The sequence below is a fragment of the Schistocerca americana genome, chromosome 4, assembly GCF_021461395.2.
Source record: "Schistocerca americana isolate TAMUIC-IGC-003095 chromosome 4, iqSchAmer2.1, whole genome shotgun sequence".
Classification (NCBI taxonomy): Eukaryota; Metazoa; Arthropoda; class Insecta; order Orthoptera; family Acrididae; genus Schistocerca; species Schistocerca americana.
In genome coordinates, this window is record NC_060122.1 from 582,103,543 (window position 1) to 582,119,700 (window position 16,158).

A 16,158-nucleotide genomic window follows, 5' to 3' on the forward strand; every position below is an offset into this window, starting at 1 on the left:
CTGTAATTCAGTTGCTTCAGTCCTGGGTGGTCTTGAGTTATGAGGGGAATGCACCTCTGTGGGTGGACGGTGGGACTTTGGGAGATTGGGGGAGACTCTGGCCACAGAGGAGCATTCCTCTTATAACTCAGTACCACCCAGGACTGGAGCAACTGAATTACAGTCTCTGCCAGGGTTTTGACTACCTTTCATCATGCCCTGAGATGAGAAATGTCCTGCTCACTGTCCTTACCACGTCTCCCACAGTGGTTTTCGACCGTCCATCGAACCTAGCAATATACTCGTCCGTCCTTGCACAACCCCTGCTTCCGACTCCTTACCTCATGGCTCACACCCCTGTAACAAACCTAAATGCAAGACCTATCCCATACACCCGCCCTTCACAACCTACTCCAGTCTGGTCATGAACATCAGCTATCCCATGAAAGGTAAGGCTACCTCTGAAACCACTCATGTGATCTACAAGCTAAGCTGCAATCACTGCACTGCATTCTATGTGGGCATGACAACCAAGAAGCTGCCTCTCTGCATAACTGTGGCCAAGAAACAAGGGGACAGCCTGTTGCTGAACACGCTGCCAAACATGACATCCTTCATTTCAATGCCTGCTTCACACCCTGTGCCTATCGATCCTTCCCACCAGCACCAGCTTTTCTGAATTGCACAGATGGGAACTCTCCTTGCGACACATCCTACGTTCCCGTAACCCTCCTGGCCTCAATCTTCGTTAGTCGCGGTTCTGACCCATCCAGCCCCTTTCCCTGCTCCCATTCCAGCACTACACAGCCGTCATTCCACCATCACACTCAGTCTTTTACTTCTGCCCTTTTCCGCTACTTCAACCCCCTCCCCACGTCTCCCCTGCCCTTTGTTTAATCCGCAGCACTTCACTGTCTGCCCCACCCAGTCACCACTCTCTTCATGCACTGGTGCTGCTGCTCGCTGTGTGGTTTCAATTGCCTGAGACTGCAGTCGTGTGTGTGAGTTGAGTTTGCGTGTGTGTGTTTGTGTGTACATCTCCGCTATACTGTGAGTAGCAACTTTCCTTTTTATAATAATGTCACATATTCTGTCCTGAATTTTCCATTGTTTGATCGAAAGTTTTTTTGTTGCTCCGCTAAGGCTGAGGCTCTGGGTGGCATCTGATCTCGTTCAGGGGAGTCGTCTCCAAAACATTGAGTACCACTAAACTAGAGTAGTTAATAAATGATTTCTCCAACAGTGCACGGTAAAACAGCGATTATTCAGTTGCGAAGAAATTACGATTTTCTCCAAGCGAAGCACGAACAGGTAACTAAAATACGTAATGTCACAAGAGAACTATACTCTTCTTCTCAAAATTAAGCAAAATAAATTTTGATTATCTGAAAACTCGGAGAAATTAAAAATTCTTCCATTAACTCACACTGTGTATGTAATGTAGCTTTTGCTACCACTTTTTCATGTGGAGTAATGGCTACTTATGTCACTTAGAAGTGTATTTATTGCACTGCAGTCTATCATTCGCTGTGCTATGACGTTGCTGTCACGTACATATGCGTCCAGCAGACCACAGTTTCCTGCAGCTACGCAAACTGCGCCAACACGCGGTGTTTGCTGCTGGCAGCTCCCTGCCGCAAATGTATTTATGGTTTCCAGTACACAGCAAGGTGCACGCTTTTTGACTTCGTTAAGTGAACGTCCATGAGATATTGCATGTTTCTTGTATGCTGTTGTATTACTCTCTCTGCTCTTCACATTCTTCTTGAATAATGTTGCGTGCAAGAATGAACTGTTTTAATGTGCTCGAACGATCAACGGAAATTTTAACGAATGAGATAATTTTACTGAGAGCACTTAAATCCTCTGTAATATGAGTGACGCACTTCTAGACAAACTCCTAGAACTGGATAATGATTAGCAGACGATGTGATAATTGGAAAGGTATATTTACTCTTTCCAAGTCATAAGTTGAATTTTAGATTCGCACAGGCAAGAAGTGATTTTAGCACGCAGCCATATGCAAAAACCGGGCCCAATATTTGACAATTTCAGTTTACTAATCTGCTGAGCAAATTCTGAGAGTTTTGATATTAGGACCTTGTTATAGAAGTTTCACTTGAGTTGGAGTAGGCAAGTCTTAGAGGGCTCGGATTGGGAGTATGAGTACAGCCAGTAGATATTATTCAAATTATTCCTGCATCTCTCAATAACAGCAACGCTACACTGGCGGCCTTTTTTTTCAAATGAAATAAATGTAGGAAGTTTGAACATAGTAGGAAAGCTAGAAAATCTGGGAAGGGAAATGCAAGGGTTCAGTTTAGGTGTTCGGGTGATCAGTGAAGTGAAATGGAAAGAAAGTAAGGATCTTTTTGCCAGATAAATATAGGGTATTGTTGACAGCAGCCTAAAGTGATACAGCGGGGTATGGTTACATTATATAGGAAATTTTGACACATAATGTTGTACTGCGAACTGTTCGTGATAGGATTGCTCATCAGATTCGAAAGCATACCAACGGCTGCTGCTGTAGTTCAGGAAGGGATGCCAACGACGCAAGCGAACGATGAAGAGATTGAAAAAGTATATCAGGATACTGAAAGGGTCATTCAGTACGTAAAGGCAGATATAAATTTAATAATCGTGACGGACTGAAACGCTATTGTAGGGAAGGGTTTTGCGAGAATAAGGCCTTGGCTTAGGAATGAGAGAGAGAGGAGAAAGATTAATTGAGTTCTGCATTAGTTTCAAATGGTAACAGCGAATACTCTGTTCTAGAATCACAAGAGGAGAGCCAGCCGCGGTGGCCGTGCGGTTCTAGGCGCTCCAGTCCGGAGCCGCGCTGCTGCTACAGTCGCAGGCTCGAATCCTGCCTCGGGCATGGGTGTGTGTGATGTCCTTAGGTTAGTTAGGTTTAAGTAGTTCTAAGTCCTAGGGGACTAATGACCACAGCAGTTGAGTCCCATAGTGCTCAGAGCCATTTGAACCCACAAGAGTAGAAAGTACACTCGTAAAACCGAGAGACGCGAGAAGATTTCCGCAAGATTACATCGGATATCGAAATCAGATACTTTATTGTAAAGCATACTCAGGAACATATCTAGACTTGGATCACAACTCATTATTGATGAATAGTAGATTGATGTTTCAGAGAAATGTCCGGAAGAACCAGTTCGTAAGGAAGTGGAATATTGAAGAACTGGGGAATAAAGAGACGCATGTTCGATAAGGATGTTGGTACTACGAGAAAGAATACCAGAATAGGTAGTTCTGTTGAAGAGGAATTCATCTACAGAGGGCAATCACAGATTTTGGACAGTCAGACACAGGTCAAACGACGAAAACTCTGGAGAAGCCTTGCGTTGCTGCAGAAATACTTGAGTTGATCCATGAAAGGAGTAAGTAATAAAATTTTCAGGGAAAGAAAAGAATAAAGTTTAGGAATGATATAAATAGGAAGTGTAGGGCAGGCAACGCCAAATTTCTGCAAGAAAAATGAGAAAAAATCGGAAAAAAATTGATCGTCGGGAGGAATAGGAAGAAAAGTCAAAACCACTTCGGTGAAATTAAAAGCAAGAGTGGTATCATCCAGACTGCAAGTGGAATTCCACCGTGAAACGCAGATTAAATTATGGATAGGTTGAAAGAGTACACTGACGGCGTCTACGAGAATGTGGGGGGAGGGTGAGGGAGGGAGACAACTTGTCTGAAGTCTTGATAGCAGAAGATACTAAATCCATTTGGAAGACATAGCAGATGCAGTATTAGACTGAGACTTTAAAAGAGCTGTGGAAGACTTAAGAACAAAATAGTTTTCCACCGGAATTTCTAAAATCTGTGGGGGAAGTAGCAACGAAACTATTATTCGAGTTGGTGTGTAGAATATATGAAACTGGCAACGTACCATCAGACTTTCGTAAAAATATCATCTACGTAGTTCTGAAGATAGGAAGGACAGATAAGTGCTAAACCTATCGCACAGTTAGCTGAACATCTCATGCACCCAAGCTGTTGACAACTATATTACACTTAGGAATCCAACAGGTAACTGAGGATCTGTTAGATAACGATCAGTTTGGTTTCTGGAAAGATAAAGGCACCAGAGAGGCTGTTATGATGTAGGATCTGATAATGACTGAAAGAAATTCAACACACAAGTGGTGTGGCGGTGTATATTCTGGCTCATGCAACAGCTCTCAGCACATTTTTATCTGTGGCCTCGCATAACAGCTGAGATAATTGTGCATGCTACACTCCGCTCACAGCAGCAGCAGCTCCTCTTTATCTCCAAGCCTATTCCAGGAATCGCGACGTCCAGCCGCGTACCAAGGACATGAAGGAGAGCCCTATCCCTTCCCATGCACACGACCAATTTTGTAGTAGTCTCCAGATTGGCAATACCACTTTCTTTAGACTAGGAAAACAAGAAGAGTTTCTTGCACTCACATGTCTGGATACTTCATAAAATCTATACTGAGGTGCTATAAAAGGCTTGTGCATTGGCAGAGTTCTCATTTGTGAGCAGGTGATTCGTTTGAAAAAACTTCTAACGTGATTGTGGCCACACGACTGAAATGAACAGATTTTGTATGTAGAATGGTAGTTGGAATTAGACGCATGGGACATTCCGTTTTCGAAATCATTACAGAATTCAATATTCCAAAATCCACAGTGTCAAAAGCGTGCTGAGAATACCAAATTTCAGGGATTACCTGTCACCATGGACAACACAGTGGCTGGTGGCCTTCACTTAACGACCGAGAGCAGCAGAGTTTCTATAGTTGTCAGTGCTGACAGCGAAGCAAAACTTTAGGACGTAACCAAAGAAATCAATGTGGAACGTGGGACGAACGTATTTGTTAAGACAGCACGGCGAAAATTGGTGTTATAGGACTATAGCAATAGATGACCGATAAGAGTGCCTTTGCTAGCATCATTAAATTACTTGCAGCAACTCTCTTGGAGTCGTGACATATCGCTTGGACGCTTGACGACTGGAAAACCGTGGCCTTGCCCGATGAGTCCTGATTTAAATTGGCAATAGCTGATGGTAAGCATCGGGTAAGGAACCGACCCCACGAAACCATGGACCCAAGTTGTCAACAAGGCACTGACCGTTCTGGGGGTGGCTCCACATGGAATGGACAGGGCCTTGTGGATGTCCAGCTACTTCGAGGCCACTTTCAGACATTCATGGACATCATGTTCTCAAACGACATGGAATTTTTATCGATAACAATGTGCCATGTCACAGGGCCACAAATGATCGCGACTGGTTTGAAGAACATTCTTAACAATTCCAATGAACTGTTTGACCACTCTGGCCACCCAACATGAATCCCATCCAAGATTTTTAGGACATAAACGAGAGATCAGTCAGTACACAAAGTCCTGCACCGCCTACATTTTCGTAATTATGGATTGCTATAGAGGCAGCATGTCTCTATGTATCTGCAGGGAACTTGTTCGTGTCGAGGTGCTGCAAAAGCAGGACAAAAGGAGGTCCGACAATATGTTAGGAGGTATCCATGACATTTGTGATCATAGTGTACACGGTTGTTAACAATAACATTGACAACTCCTGAACTTATGACTTAACAAATGTAATTTTACTCTGCAGTTGGAAGTCACCCACGTTAATCAGTCGACACTAATTGTCTCATATACAGTGTGAGCCGACTTGTCGCTATATACATACGTGATGCCATCTCTAAGAGAACATTACGTTCCACGTACGAAAATATTTATAGAACTACGAGGCAAGCTGGTTCCGTTAATGTAGATCTACTGTGTACTTTTATGAGACAGAATAACATATGAATCCCTCGTGTGTAGAAATTCACGCTGCTATGGCACATTGAAGTAAGCTGCCTGCCTCGGGAAAAATTACGGCTCTAGTTTCCCCTTGCTTTCGACCGTTCGCAGTACCAGCACATAAAGGCCGTTTTGGTTAATGTTACAAGGCCAGATCAGTCAATCATCGAGATTTTTGCCCCTGCAACTACTGAAAAGGTTTCTGCCCCTCTTCAGGAACAACTACTTGCTCTCAGATGGAAAACCAGTTCTAAGCAAAGAAGGGAAAGCAGAAAGGTGAACGGAGTATAGAGAGGGTCTATACAAGGGTGATATACTTGAGGTCCATATTATGTAAATGGAAGAGGACTAGATGAAGATGAAATGGGAGATTTGATGCTGCGTGAAGAGTTTGACAGAGGAAATATCTAAGTCGAAACAAGGCAAGACAACATTCCATTAGAACTACTGATAGCCTTGGGAGAGCCAGCTCTGACAAAACTCTACCATCTTGTGAGCAAGATGTATGAGACAGGCGAAATACACTCAAACCTCAAGAACAATGTAATAATTCGAATCCTAAAGAAAGCAGGTGTTGACAGGTGTGAAAATTAAGAAACTAATAAGTCACGGCTGCAAAATACACTACTGACCATTAAAACTGCTACACCAAGAAGAAATGCAGATGATAAACGGGTAGTCATTGGACAAATATACTAGAACTGACATGTGATTACATTTTCACGCAATTTGGGTGCATAGATCCTGAGAAATCAATACCCAGAACAACCACCCCCGGTCGTAATAACGGCCTTGATACTCCTGGGAATTGAGTCAAACAGAGCTTGGATGGCGTGTACAAGTACAGCTGCCCATGCAGCTTCAACAGGATACCACAGTTCATCAAGAGTAGTGACTGGCGTATTGTGACGAGCCAGTTGCTCGGCCACCATTGACCAGACGTTTTCAGTTGGTGAGAGATCTGGAGAATGTGCTGGCCAGAGCAGCAGTCAAATATTTTCTGTACCCAGAAAGGCCCGTACAGGACCTACAACATGCGGTCGTGCATTATCCTGCTAAAATGTAAGGTTTCCCAGAGATCGAATGAACGGTAGAGCCACGGGTCGTAACACATCTGAAGTGTAACGTCCACTGTTCAAAGTGCCGTCAATGCGAACAAGAGGTGACCAAGACGTGTAAACAATGGCACCCCATACCATCACGCCGGGTGATACGCCAGTATGCCAATGACGAATACACACTTCCAATGTGCGTTCATCGTGATGTCGCCTAAAACAGATGCGACCATCATGGTGCTGTAAATAGAACCTGGATTCATCCGAAAAAATGTTTAGCCATTCGTGCACCCAGGTTCGTCGATGAGCACACCATCGCAGGCGCTCCTGTCTGTGATGCAGCGTCAATGGTAACAGCAGCCGTGGTCTCCGAGCTGATAGTCCATGCTGCTGCAAACGTCGTCGAACTGTTCGTGCAGATGGTTGTTGTCTTGCAAACGTCCCCATCTGTTGACTCAGGGATTGAGACGTGGCTGCACGATCCGTTACAGCCATGCGGATAAGATACCTGTCATCTCGACTGCTAGTGATACGAGGCCGTTGTGATCTAGCACGGCGTTCCGCATTACCCTCCTGAACCCACCGATTCCATATTCTGCTAACAGTCATTGGATCTCGACCAACGCGAGCAGCAATGTCGTAATACGATAAACCGCAATCGCGATAGGCTACAATCCGACCTTTATCAAGGTCGGAAACGTGATGGTACGCATTTCTCCTCCTTACTCGAGGCATCAGAACAACAGTTCACCAGGCAACGCCGGTCAACTGCTGCTTGTGTATGAGAAATCGGTTGGAAACATTCCACATGTCAGCACGTTGTAGGTGTCGCTACCGGCGCCAACCTTGTGTGAATGCTCTGTAAAGCTAATCATTTGCATATCACAGCATCTTCTTCCTGTCGGTTAAATTTCGCACCTGTAGCACGTCATCTTCGTGATGTAGCAGTTTTAATGGTCAGTAGTGTACTAGCACGAATTCTTTACTGAAAAATGGAAAAACTGTTAGAAGCCGACCTCGGGGAAAATCAGTTTCGATTCCGTAGAAATGTTGGAACACGTAAGGCAATATTGACCCTACGACTTTTCTTAGAAGATAGATTAAGGAAAGGAAAACTTGCGTTTCTAGCATTTGTAGACATTAAGGAAGCTTTTGACAATGTTGCCTGGAATACTCTCTTTCAAATTCTGAAGGCGGCAGGAGTCAAAAACAGGGAGCGAATGCCTATTTATAATTTGTACAGAAACCAGATGGCAATTATAAGAGTCGAGGAGCATGAAAGGAAAGCAGTGGTCGGGAAGGGAGTGCGACAGGGTTGTAGCCTATCCCCGATGTTATTCAGTCTGTATATTGAGCAAGCAATAAAGGAAACAAAAGAAAAACTCGGAGTAGAAAATAAAATCCATGGAGAAGAAATAAAAACATTGCGATTAGCGGAAGACATTGTAATTCTGTCAAAGACAGCAAAGGACCTGGAAGAGCAGTTGAACGGAATGGACAGTGTCTTGAAAGGAGGCTATGAGATCAACATCAACAAAAGAACTAGGATAATGGAATGTAGTTGAATTAAGTCGAGTGATTGCTGAGGGAATTAGATTAGGAAACGAGACAATTAAAGTAGCAAAAGAGTTTTGCTATTTGGGGAGCAAAATAACTGATGATGGTCGAAGTAGAGAGGATATAAAATGTAGACGGGCAATGGCAAGGAAAGCGTTTCTGAAGAAGAGAAATTTGTTAATTTCAAATAAAGATTTAGGTGTCAAAAAGTCTTTTCTGAAAGTGTTTGTGTGGAGTGTAGCCATGTGTGGAAGTGAAACATAGACGATAAATGGATTTAGACAAGAAGAGAATAGAAGCTTTGAAATGTGGTACTACAGAAGAATTCTGAAGCTTACATGGGCATATCACGTAACTAATGAGGAAGTACTCAATAGAATTGGGGAGAAGAGGAATTTACGGCACAACTTGACTAGAAGAAGGGTTCGTTCGATAGGACATGCTCTGAGGCATCAAGGGATCACCAGTTTAGTATTGGAGGGCAGCGCGGAGCTTAAAAGTTGTAGAGGGAGGCCAAGAGATGAATACATTAAACAGATTCAGAAGGATGTAGGTTGAAGAATGTAATTGGAGATGAAGAAGCTTGCACAGGATAGAATAGCATGGAGAGCTGCATCAAGCCAGTCTCGGGACTGAAGACTACAACAACCACAACATTGGCATATTCCACAAGAACAGGCACTGAATAATAAGATAGTGGGGTAACTTATGTTCCGCGAATTGAATGTACAGAGAGACAAATTGCGAAGGACGGACTATGCTTCTGACAGTATTGTGGAGAAAAATGTTTCTCCTGTGTTTTAATACGGTATTTCTGCCATAGTCTGATTAGCTTATTATAGCAGCATGGAGACAGAATATACTACCCGTACGCTAGCAGAAAAACGGCAGAATCGTTGTTAAACACCACACAACGCCTGTTCTGTAAGTTATACTCAACTGGCTCCAAATAGAAGCATTTGACACAGAGAAGACTTATGCTCACGGTAAATACTGTTCAATGGTGTTTAATACACTCTAGTATGTTTTTACAAAGGGTGAAAGCACATAATCCATCCTAGTTATAAGATTTCACTTTACCCTTTATTTGGATTTCGAATGCAGTGGTATTCTATTCCAATACAGAAGAGCTGCAAGTAAATTTATGGTGATAACAACATAGTAACCGTTTACAAAGTGTAAGGCTGATGTAATACCAAGCGGCAACGGTAATTTGGAAGTAATTCATTGCAGCCTGGTGTGGTATTCCAATGGTGAGCCTCCCTGCATTCAAAAATAAAGTCAATCTATGTGTAGTGTTCTGCAGTTTTTACACTGGTGTAATAAGCCTCTAAGCACGGTTAGTGTATTACTTATAGGAAAGAAAGTAAAACCGGAAATGTAGGATTTTGAAGTCATATAGAGTGTCGCTACGCCTTCTCCTACCTAGTTTCAGCAACTTTTCAGGATCGTACAATTACTACTCTCCCAGACACTTTGATCGTTGCCAATTCGCGACGTCCTAGTACATTTATCAGGGTAGCGAAAAAAACAGCTTAATATATTCTCAATCTTCATTAATTATTGCATGTACATTTACACACAGAAAATAACTCTTTCTTTATTTTCGTTTGGTGCAATCTTAATAACATACTTCTTAATTTTTAACTTAAAATTTAAACTTACAGTGGACTCTTCTCGTGCTTTCTTTACACAGCAATTTTACAGGTACAAAGAAGGTATGTTCTCGAATTCTAATTCATATATAATTTTTTCCTGTAAACTATCTCTTGACTTTTTGATAATTATCTGTGTTCCTTCCAAGAGCTTTTTTAGGCTAGAGCATTCTGGGATTTTAATTTTACCTCTTATTACCTGCATAACACTTCCTTTGTAAAACTCTAAATCTTCCTGGGCGTAAACTGCCAGCATGTCTACTTCACATTCTCGTGGAAATTCCGTACGGAAATTTATGATTAAAATTTTTGCAAATGAGTTGTGATTAATTGTTGTTATTCCGTTGGTTTTGAGCTTGCAATGGTTGGAGATGCTAAATGCACAACATCCTGCCCAGCACATTTAGATACATTGTAACCATCCTTTTTAAGAAGACGCAAGTGTGAATCGAGCTATATAAACAGATTTTTCGTGTGTTCTTTAATCTAGTAAACATTTTCAAATCCATCATGTTCGTCTAGGACTCCAACGTATCACCACTTACCAACGCTATTAAGAGTAAATGCAGATGTTTTATATTCTGCAGTCTTAGCCAGAATTCGCTACACACTGTGTTTAAAGCAATATGGTAGCCTCGCCAGTACATGTGCTGTAGCTCCTTCTTATTCCAACTGCCGTTTGTATTATTCCTTTATGGTAGTTGTCTTCATAATATACCCCACTTTTCATTTTTTAGCTTCGGCCTCTTCCATTTCTAGTTCTCTTTTTTGTACACACACCACGGTAACTGCACTTCAAGGTGTAATTCCTGTGATGGGGAATAGCGAAGTCTGCGATACATTTTTCCTTTATCTTAGGACTTGCGGGATAATATCGTTTGTGGGAACCACAAGTAATTCGGCGGGATGTATGTCTCATGGTAATGTGGAGAACAATGCCCTGCGTAGAGGGAAGCATGTTTTCCTTGGTGTAATAGAGCACTTCTGTTGAATACTTACGTCATAATTGTTGGGTCAGTGTTAGAAATGTCCATCTAGTTTGCAGGCAGATAATTAGAATCATGCGCAGACAGAATATCATTTATAAGCTTTTCTCTGTCTTTAGTGGCAGAAAGCGTTATCTGTACAAAAGTCAGTTTTCATGTCTTCTTATTTCGCCAGCAGACAAACGGCAGAACCTTTTTAAGCACAACAAAGCAGGTGCTTTGCAGGTTATAAGTTAATTGACAACACATGGACAAGACTGGCACAGAGTACAGTGGAGCCCATCGTAAATACGGTTTGTTACATTTTAAGACACTCAGACAGGGTCAAACACACGATTTATTCTGTAGTTCTACATTGTGTCCTGTAGCCTGGTGATAACATGCCAAGGAGGACGTATAAATATCTCGTAGTCGCATGTCTGAACACGTTATAAAATCTGCAAGGCAGTTATCCATAAATTTATTCACGTCTCCACATTACATGGTATAGTAACAGGAACTAGACATTGTATTTTCTCGATTTGGGTTCCAGTGCTTCCTTGGCAGTTTTTCCTAGCGTTCCTCTTGTTGTCATAGTGTCGTTCCCAAGTAGGAGGAATGGTAGCTTCGCTTTGATACCATGTCACACAGTGATGAACTTGTACAAGTAGGCCGGCCATTGTGGCCGTGCGGTTCTAGGCGCTTCAGTCGGGAACCGCGCTGCTGCTGCGGTCGCAGGTTTGAATCCTGTCTCTGGCATGGATGTGTGTTACTGTGGCGGTCCTATCGCTCTCCTCTCCTCCACAGCCTTGTAGGTTAGTTAGGTTTACGTAGTTCTAAGTCTAGGGGACTGATGACCGCAGATGTTAAGTCCCATAGTGCTTAGAGCCATTTTATCCATTTGCACAATTCAACACATCTCCTGCTTTAAAGTTTCTGACCGTCGCTTTTCTAACTGCTTCTCACAGTACACTTGATCATAGATGTTAACAATTATAATGTTGTCGTAAAATAATTCTGTCGTGGGTGTAAGATTGCTTAAACTCTTCCTGCTAAGGAGCAAGCGATTTTAGTTTTAACTTAAGTTACCAATATTAGTGAAAAGATTGTACAGGTTCTCCAATAATAACCACAAACCAAATCTTTCGTCGGGTTCTCTCTACCTCCCTGACAGCTGAGCAAATTGGAGGAAAACATGCTGATATTTTCCACTTCTACTCGGTTGTGAATATCAAGTCTCTTATCAAGTGATCTATCGCTCGTCCCTTCTACATTTGATTGTACTTCCAGCGTAATTGTTAACCTTACTGTCGACGAAGTAGTAGTATCGCAGCTCTATCGTTGCATGTGCACCGCCACAACATTTAACGCTCGTCTCGGCGAAGTCTATCTCCGGTAACTTTCTTATTCCTCCAGCAGAGATATTGATTATTAGATGTGTCACAAAAAATTCTGTCGCTGCCTTTTGATATCTTAATTCTCTGTCTCAACCACAAACGTATTTGGTTTCACTGTAGACCGGGAACAAACAAAACAACTTTCAATTCCATATAGGCAAGTTAATAACATTCTGGACGTAAGCCTTTAATCTGAATAGCTTGAAAAGGAATCGCTGCAGGCTTGTTTTAAGTAATACATTTTTGTGTGAGGAGTTCTGAGGTGCAGGTTTCGTTTTAAATCCGCCTGTTTAATCAAAGAGATACAGTGAGACGTTCTTTGGACAAAGCGCTCTTGAAACACGTCGGCAGCAGTGTAAGGAAAAGATGCACTGGACCTCTGTTTATACAATAAGGGGGAAATCGGCATGATATCATCCAGTGGTGCGATTACTAACAAGTTAATCTTTGCTGTGACAAGTGTTTAGCATAATCATTCAGCAGGACCACTGAAAATTCGTGTCAGAATACGTCGCTATAATTAATTCTAACACTTCACGAGCCTGTGGAAGGTGGTGGTGAGAAGGAGCGACTCAGTTGTTAATCAGATTGCCGTGACATCGCGTCTATAACGATTCAGTGACGTGGCTGTTTTCCATCAAGTAAAGACAGCGACTATGAAAATGGACCATCACCGGTATAAGTAAGGCGCTGAAGCGTTGCTTTTGTGTGTGTATGTCGGCAAGTCTATTTCGCTCACATAGCTCGAAATAGTATTTGAGAAAGAAATTGAAAAGTGTCAATGTTAGTTGCAGGACAAGGACTCTAGCGAGTACAGGTATTACTGTTCTAGTAGATTCGAAAGCTAAGACATCGAGGATCGTAGCACATAATTCAACCAAAGACATCCTTAAAATTAACAAGCCTACATGATGATGATGATGATGATGATTATGATTTCTTGCAGAACGTGACACACAATACACCAAAGCAAGTTGCAGTCTGGAATATGTATAGGCTGAACATGTTATACTGAACGGAGTCTACTGGGGTACACTTACGTGTGGCACCCGAATACTCTAATGATACTAATGTAACCTAAAATGAAGCTATTATATCATACATGATGTGTGTTTATGATGGGCTCTATAATGCGGATCGATGACTGTGAACGACCGCAGAGCCAAAGATACTACTCTGGTCTGAGAGGGTAGCGTTGAGACATCACACACATCCATGCCCGAGGCAGGATTCGAACCTGAGACCGTAGTGGTTGCTCCGCTCCAGTCCACGTTTCCTCGTACTCTCCTTTTGCTTACAAGTCTTTGATGAAATAGCTTGCGAAATTTGTTGGCCGCGTTTTATGAAGACTCTCCGTAAGCGGATCAGTTCTACCGGCAGGTTTTCAGTGCTTGGAACAGTGTTCACTTGATGCTCCAAGGTCTTCAGAACAGAACGTTTATTTGCAGGCTGTTGGTACCCCTTTAGCATGCAGATTCCAATCCGTCTGAGTAGGTAAACATTGTTCCAAAGACAACCATTTGCTTTTCGGCGTCAAAAAAATAGCATGGCACCACCCATCTATCCTCCGTCGTGAACTTGATGTGATCAAGGATATTGCTGATGCAGTGCAAGAACTTTTCAGTTTCCCAAGTCCCTAAGATCAGACAACGAGTGTGTCATCGACGTGACGGTAAATGCATTTTGGTTTCGCAGGAGTCGTAGGACGATGTTCTTAAAATACTCCTTAACACACTGTTATAATCGGAAGTAACTGCCTTCCCATCGTAACACTGTCCGGATTTTTAACCACTTTACGCGGCACGAAGACTAGAAAGTCTTACGTTGTCTCTACACCAATAAACCAACCATTTGATGAAGAATACAATTATGTTTGATATACATTTCATCATCTCAATAAATGTAACTCAAAATATCATTCGTTCTGTACAGTCGGGTTGAAAAAAGAAACAGAGGGAAATGTTACAAAACAAGATACTGAATATTTGCCGCGCGGGATTAGCCGAGCGGTCTGTGACGCTGCAGTCACGTACTGTGCGGCTGGTCCCGGCCGAGGTTCGAGTAATCCCTCGGGCATGGGCGTGTGTGTTTGTCCTTAGGGTAATTTAGGTTAAGTAGTGTGTAAGCTTAGGGACTGATGACCTTAGCAGTTAAGTCCCATAAGATTTCACAGACATTTGAATATTTTTGAACTGAATATTTACTAAAGTAACACAATTGGTACAAAAGAGTAAGTCACAGCAATAAATTTGAAAAACTTCAACTATACTGTTATTGTTCACTTCAAAACTAGGAAGCTGGAACAATTTCATGAACGATGTGGAAATGTTGCGGTATTAATGTAACCATTTTGTTGAGGTCCTCCAACTCGTGTTTTTTTTTTTTTTTTTTTTTTTTTTTTTTTTTTTTTTTTTTTTTTTTTTTTTTTTTTTTTTGCTGTAACAGCCCTGTAGAGTATTATATGAAACTGAGAAAGACCATGTTTTGAAAGAGATGTGGTGTTTTGAGCCTGAATGGATGACACCTTAAGCCATAAATATTCGTGTGAACAGTTAAAAGTTCCGTGTGTACGAATCATACTGAATTTTCATGTATGAAAATTTTCAATTTTTAAGCAACTGTATTAGCCAGGGAAACCACAGATTAAGGACTTTAGCCTTTCTACCACTTACCAAAATAAAAACATGTGGTGTATTAGCATCATGTTACTTGAAACACAGGAAATCATTGAACATCGCTCCATGCTCTTGGGGTAAGTGTATGTGCTTACATTTCTTTAGTTTCTTTTTTTCTAAAATCTTGATTACTTGGAAGAAAGAAATGAGCTCCATCATCACATTGATGAAGCATCCACAGCCACTTAAGACAAGATGTAATGGAACGAATTCCATGGTTGCTGTTACGCCCAAGACAATCATCAGAAAAAATATAAAGATGTGTTTAAATGAGGAAGTAAAGGTCGATTTATGTACTACAACAAGCATATTACGGATTCATTGTCTGCACTCATTACTCTCTTCCAAAAGGAAAATGACTGGTAATATTGTATAACGACTGTAGCAGAAACAGCGTGATTCACTAACTAACACCGTTTCTGCAGTTATCACAGTTTTCTACAGGCGCTTTCCTCCGAGACGAGACAGCAGACTAATGTGATTTCTGCACACACCGTGTATGGACCTCCCGCAATGTCATTAATGCCAGACAGTGTAATACTAAAATTCTGGGGTTGTGCGGGATCTTGTCATCAACACATTATAGCGGAATAAAAAATTAATTTAATGTTAAGTGATCAGGGGAAATAGAAAAAAAATTCGAGAAAAAGATAATATGTAGTCACATTGCTATAAATAAATAACAATATCAGCTAGGAGCAACAAAAATTTTAATTTATTTTTGATATCATTTCCATATTATTAATTATTTTTAACCATCTGCTCATTTCCCATAGTTTCTTCTGGCCTATAGAACAGAATACTGTGACATTCTTTCTTCATCTTCCTTTCCGAACCGAAATGAGGTGGTAACTGGGTTATTAGTTTACTGGAAGCTTATTCGAGAGGAACAGGTTTCCAACCGCCAACCAAACATTTTCTTTATGGCCGCTCAGGTTCCTATGATTCCTTTTTAAAGAACAGCCGATTTTATACCCCATTCTCACCCTGTCCAAGCCCACGGTCTCGTCATCGATGGTTCACGTAACCCTAATTTTCTTTCATCCTATCACTCTAGACAG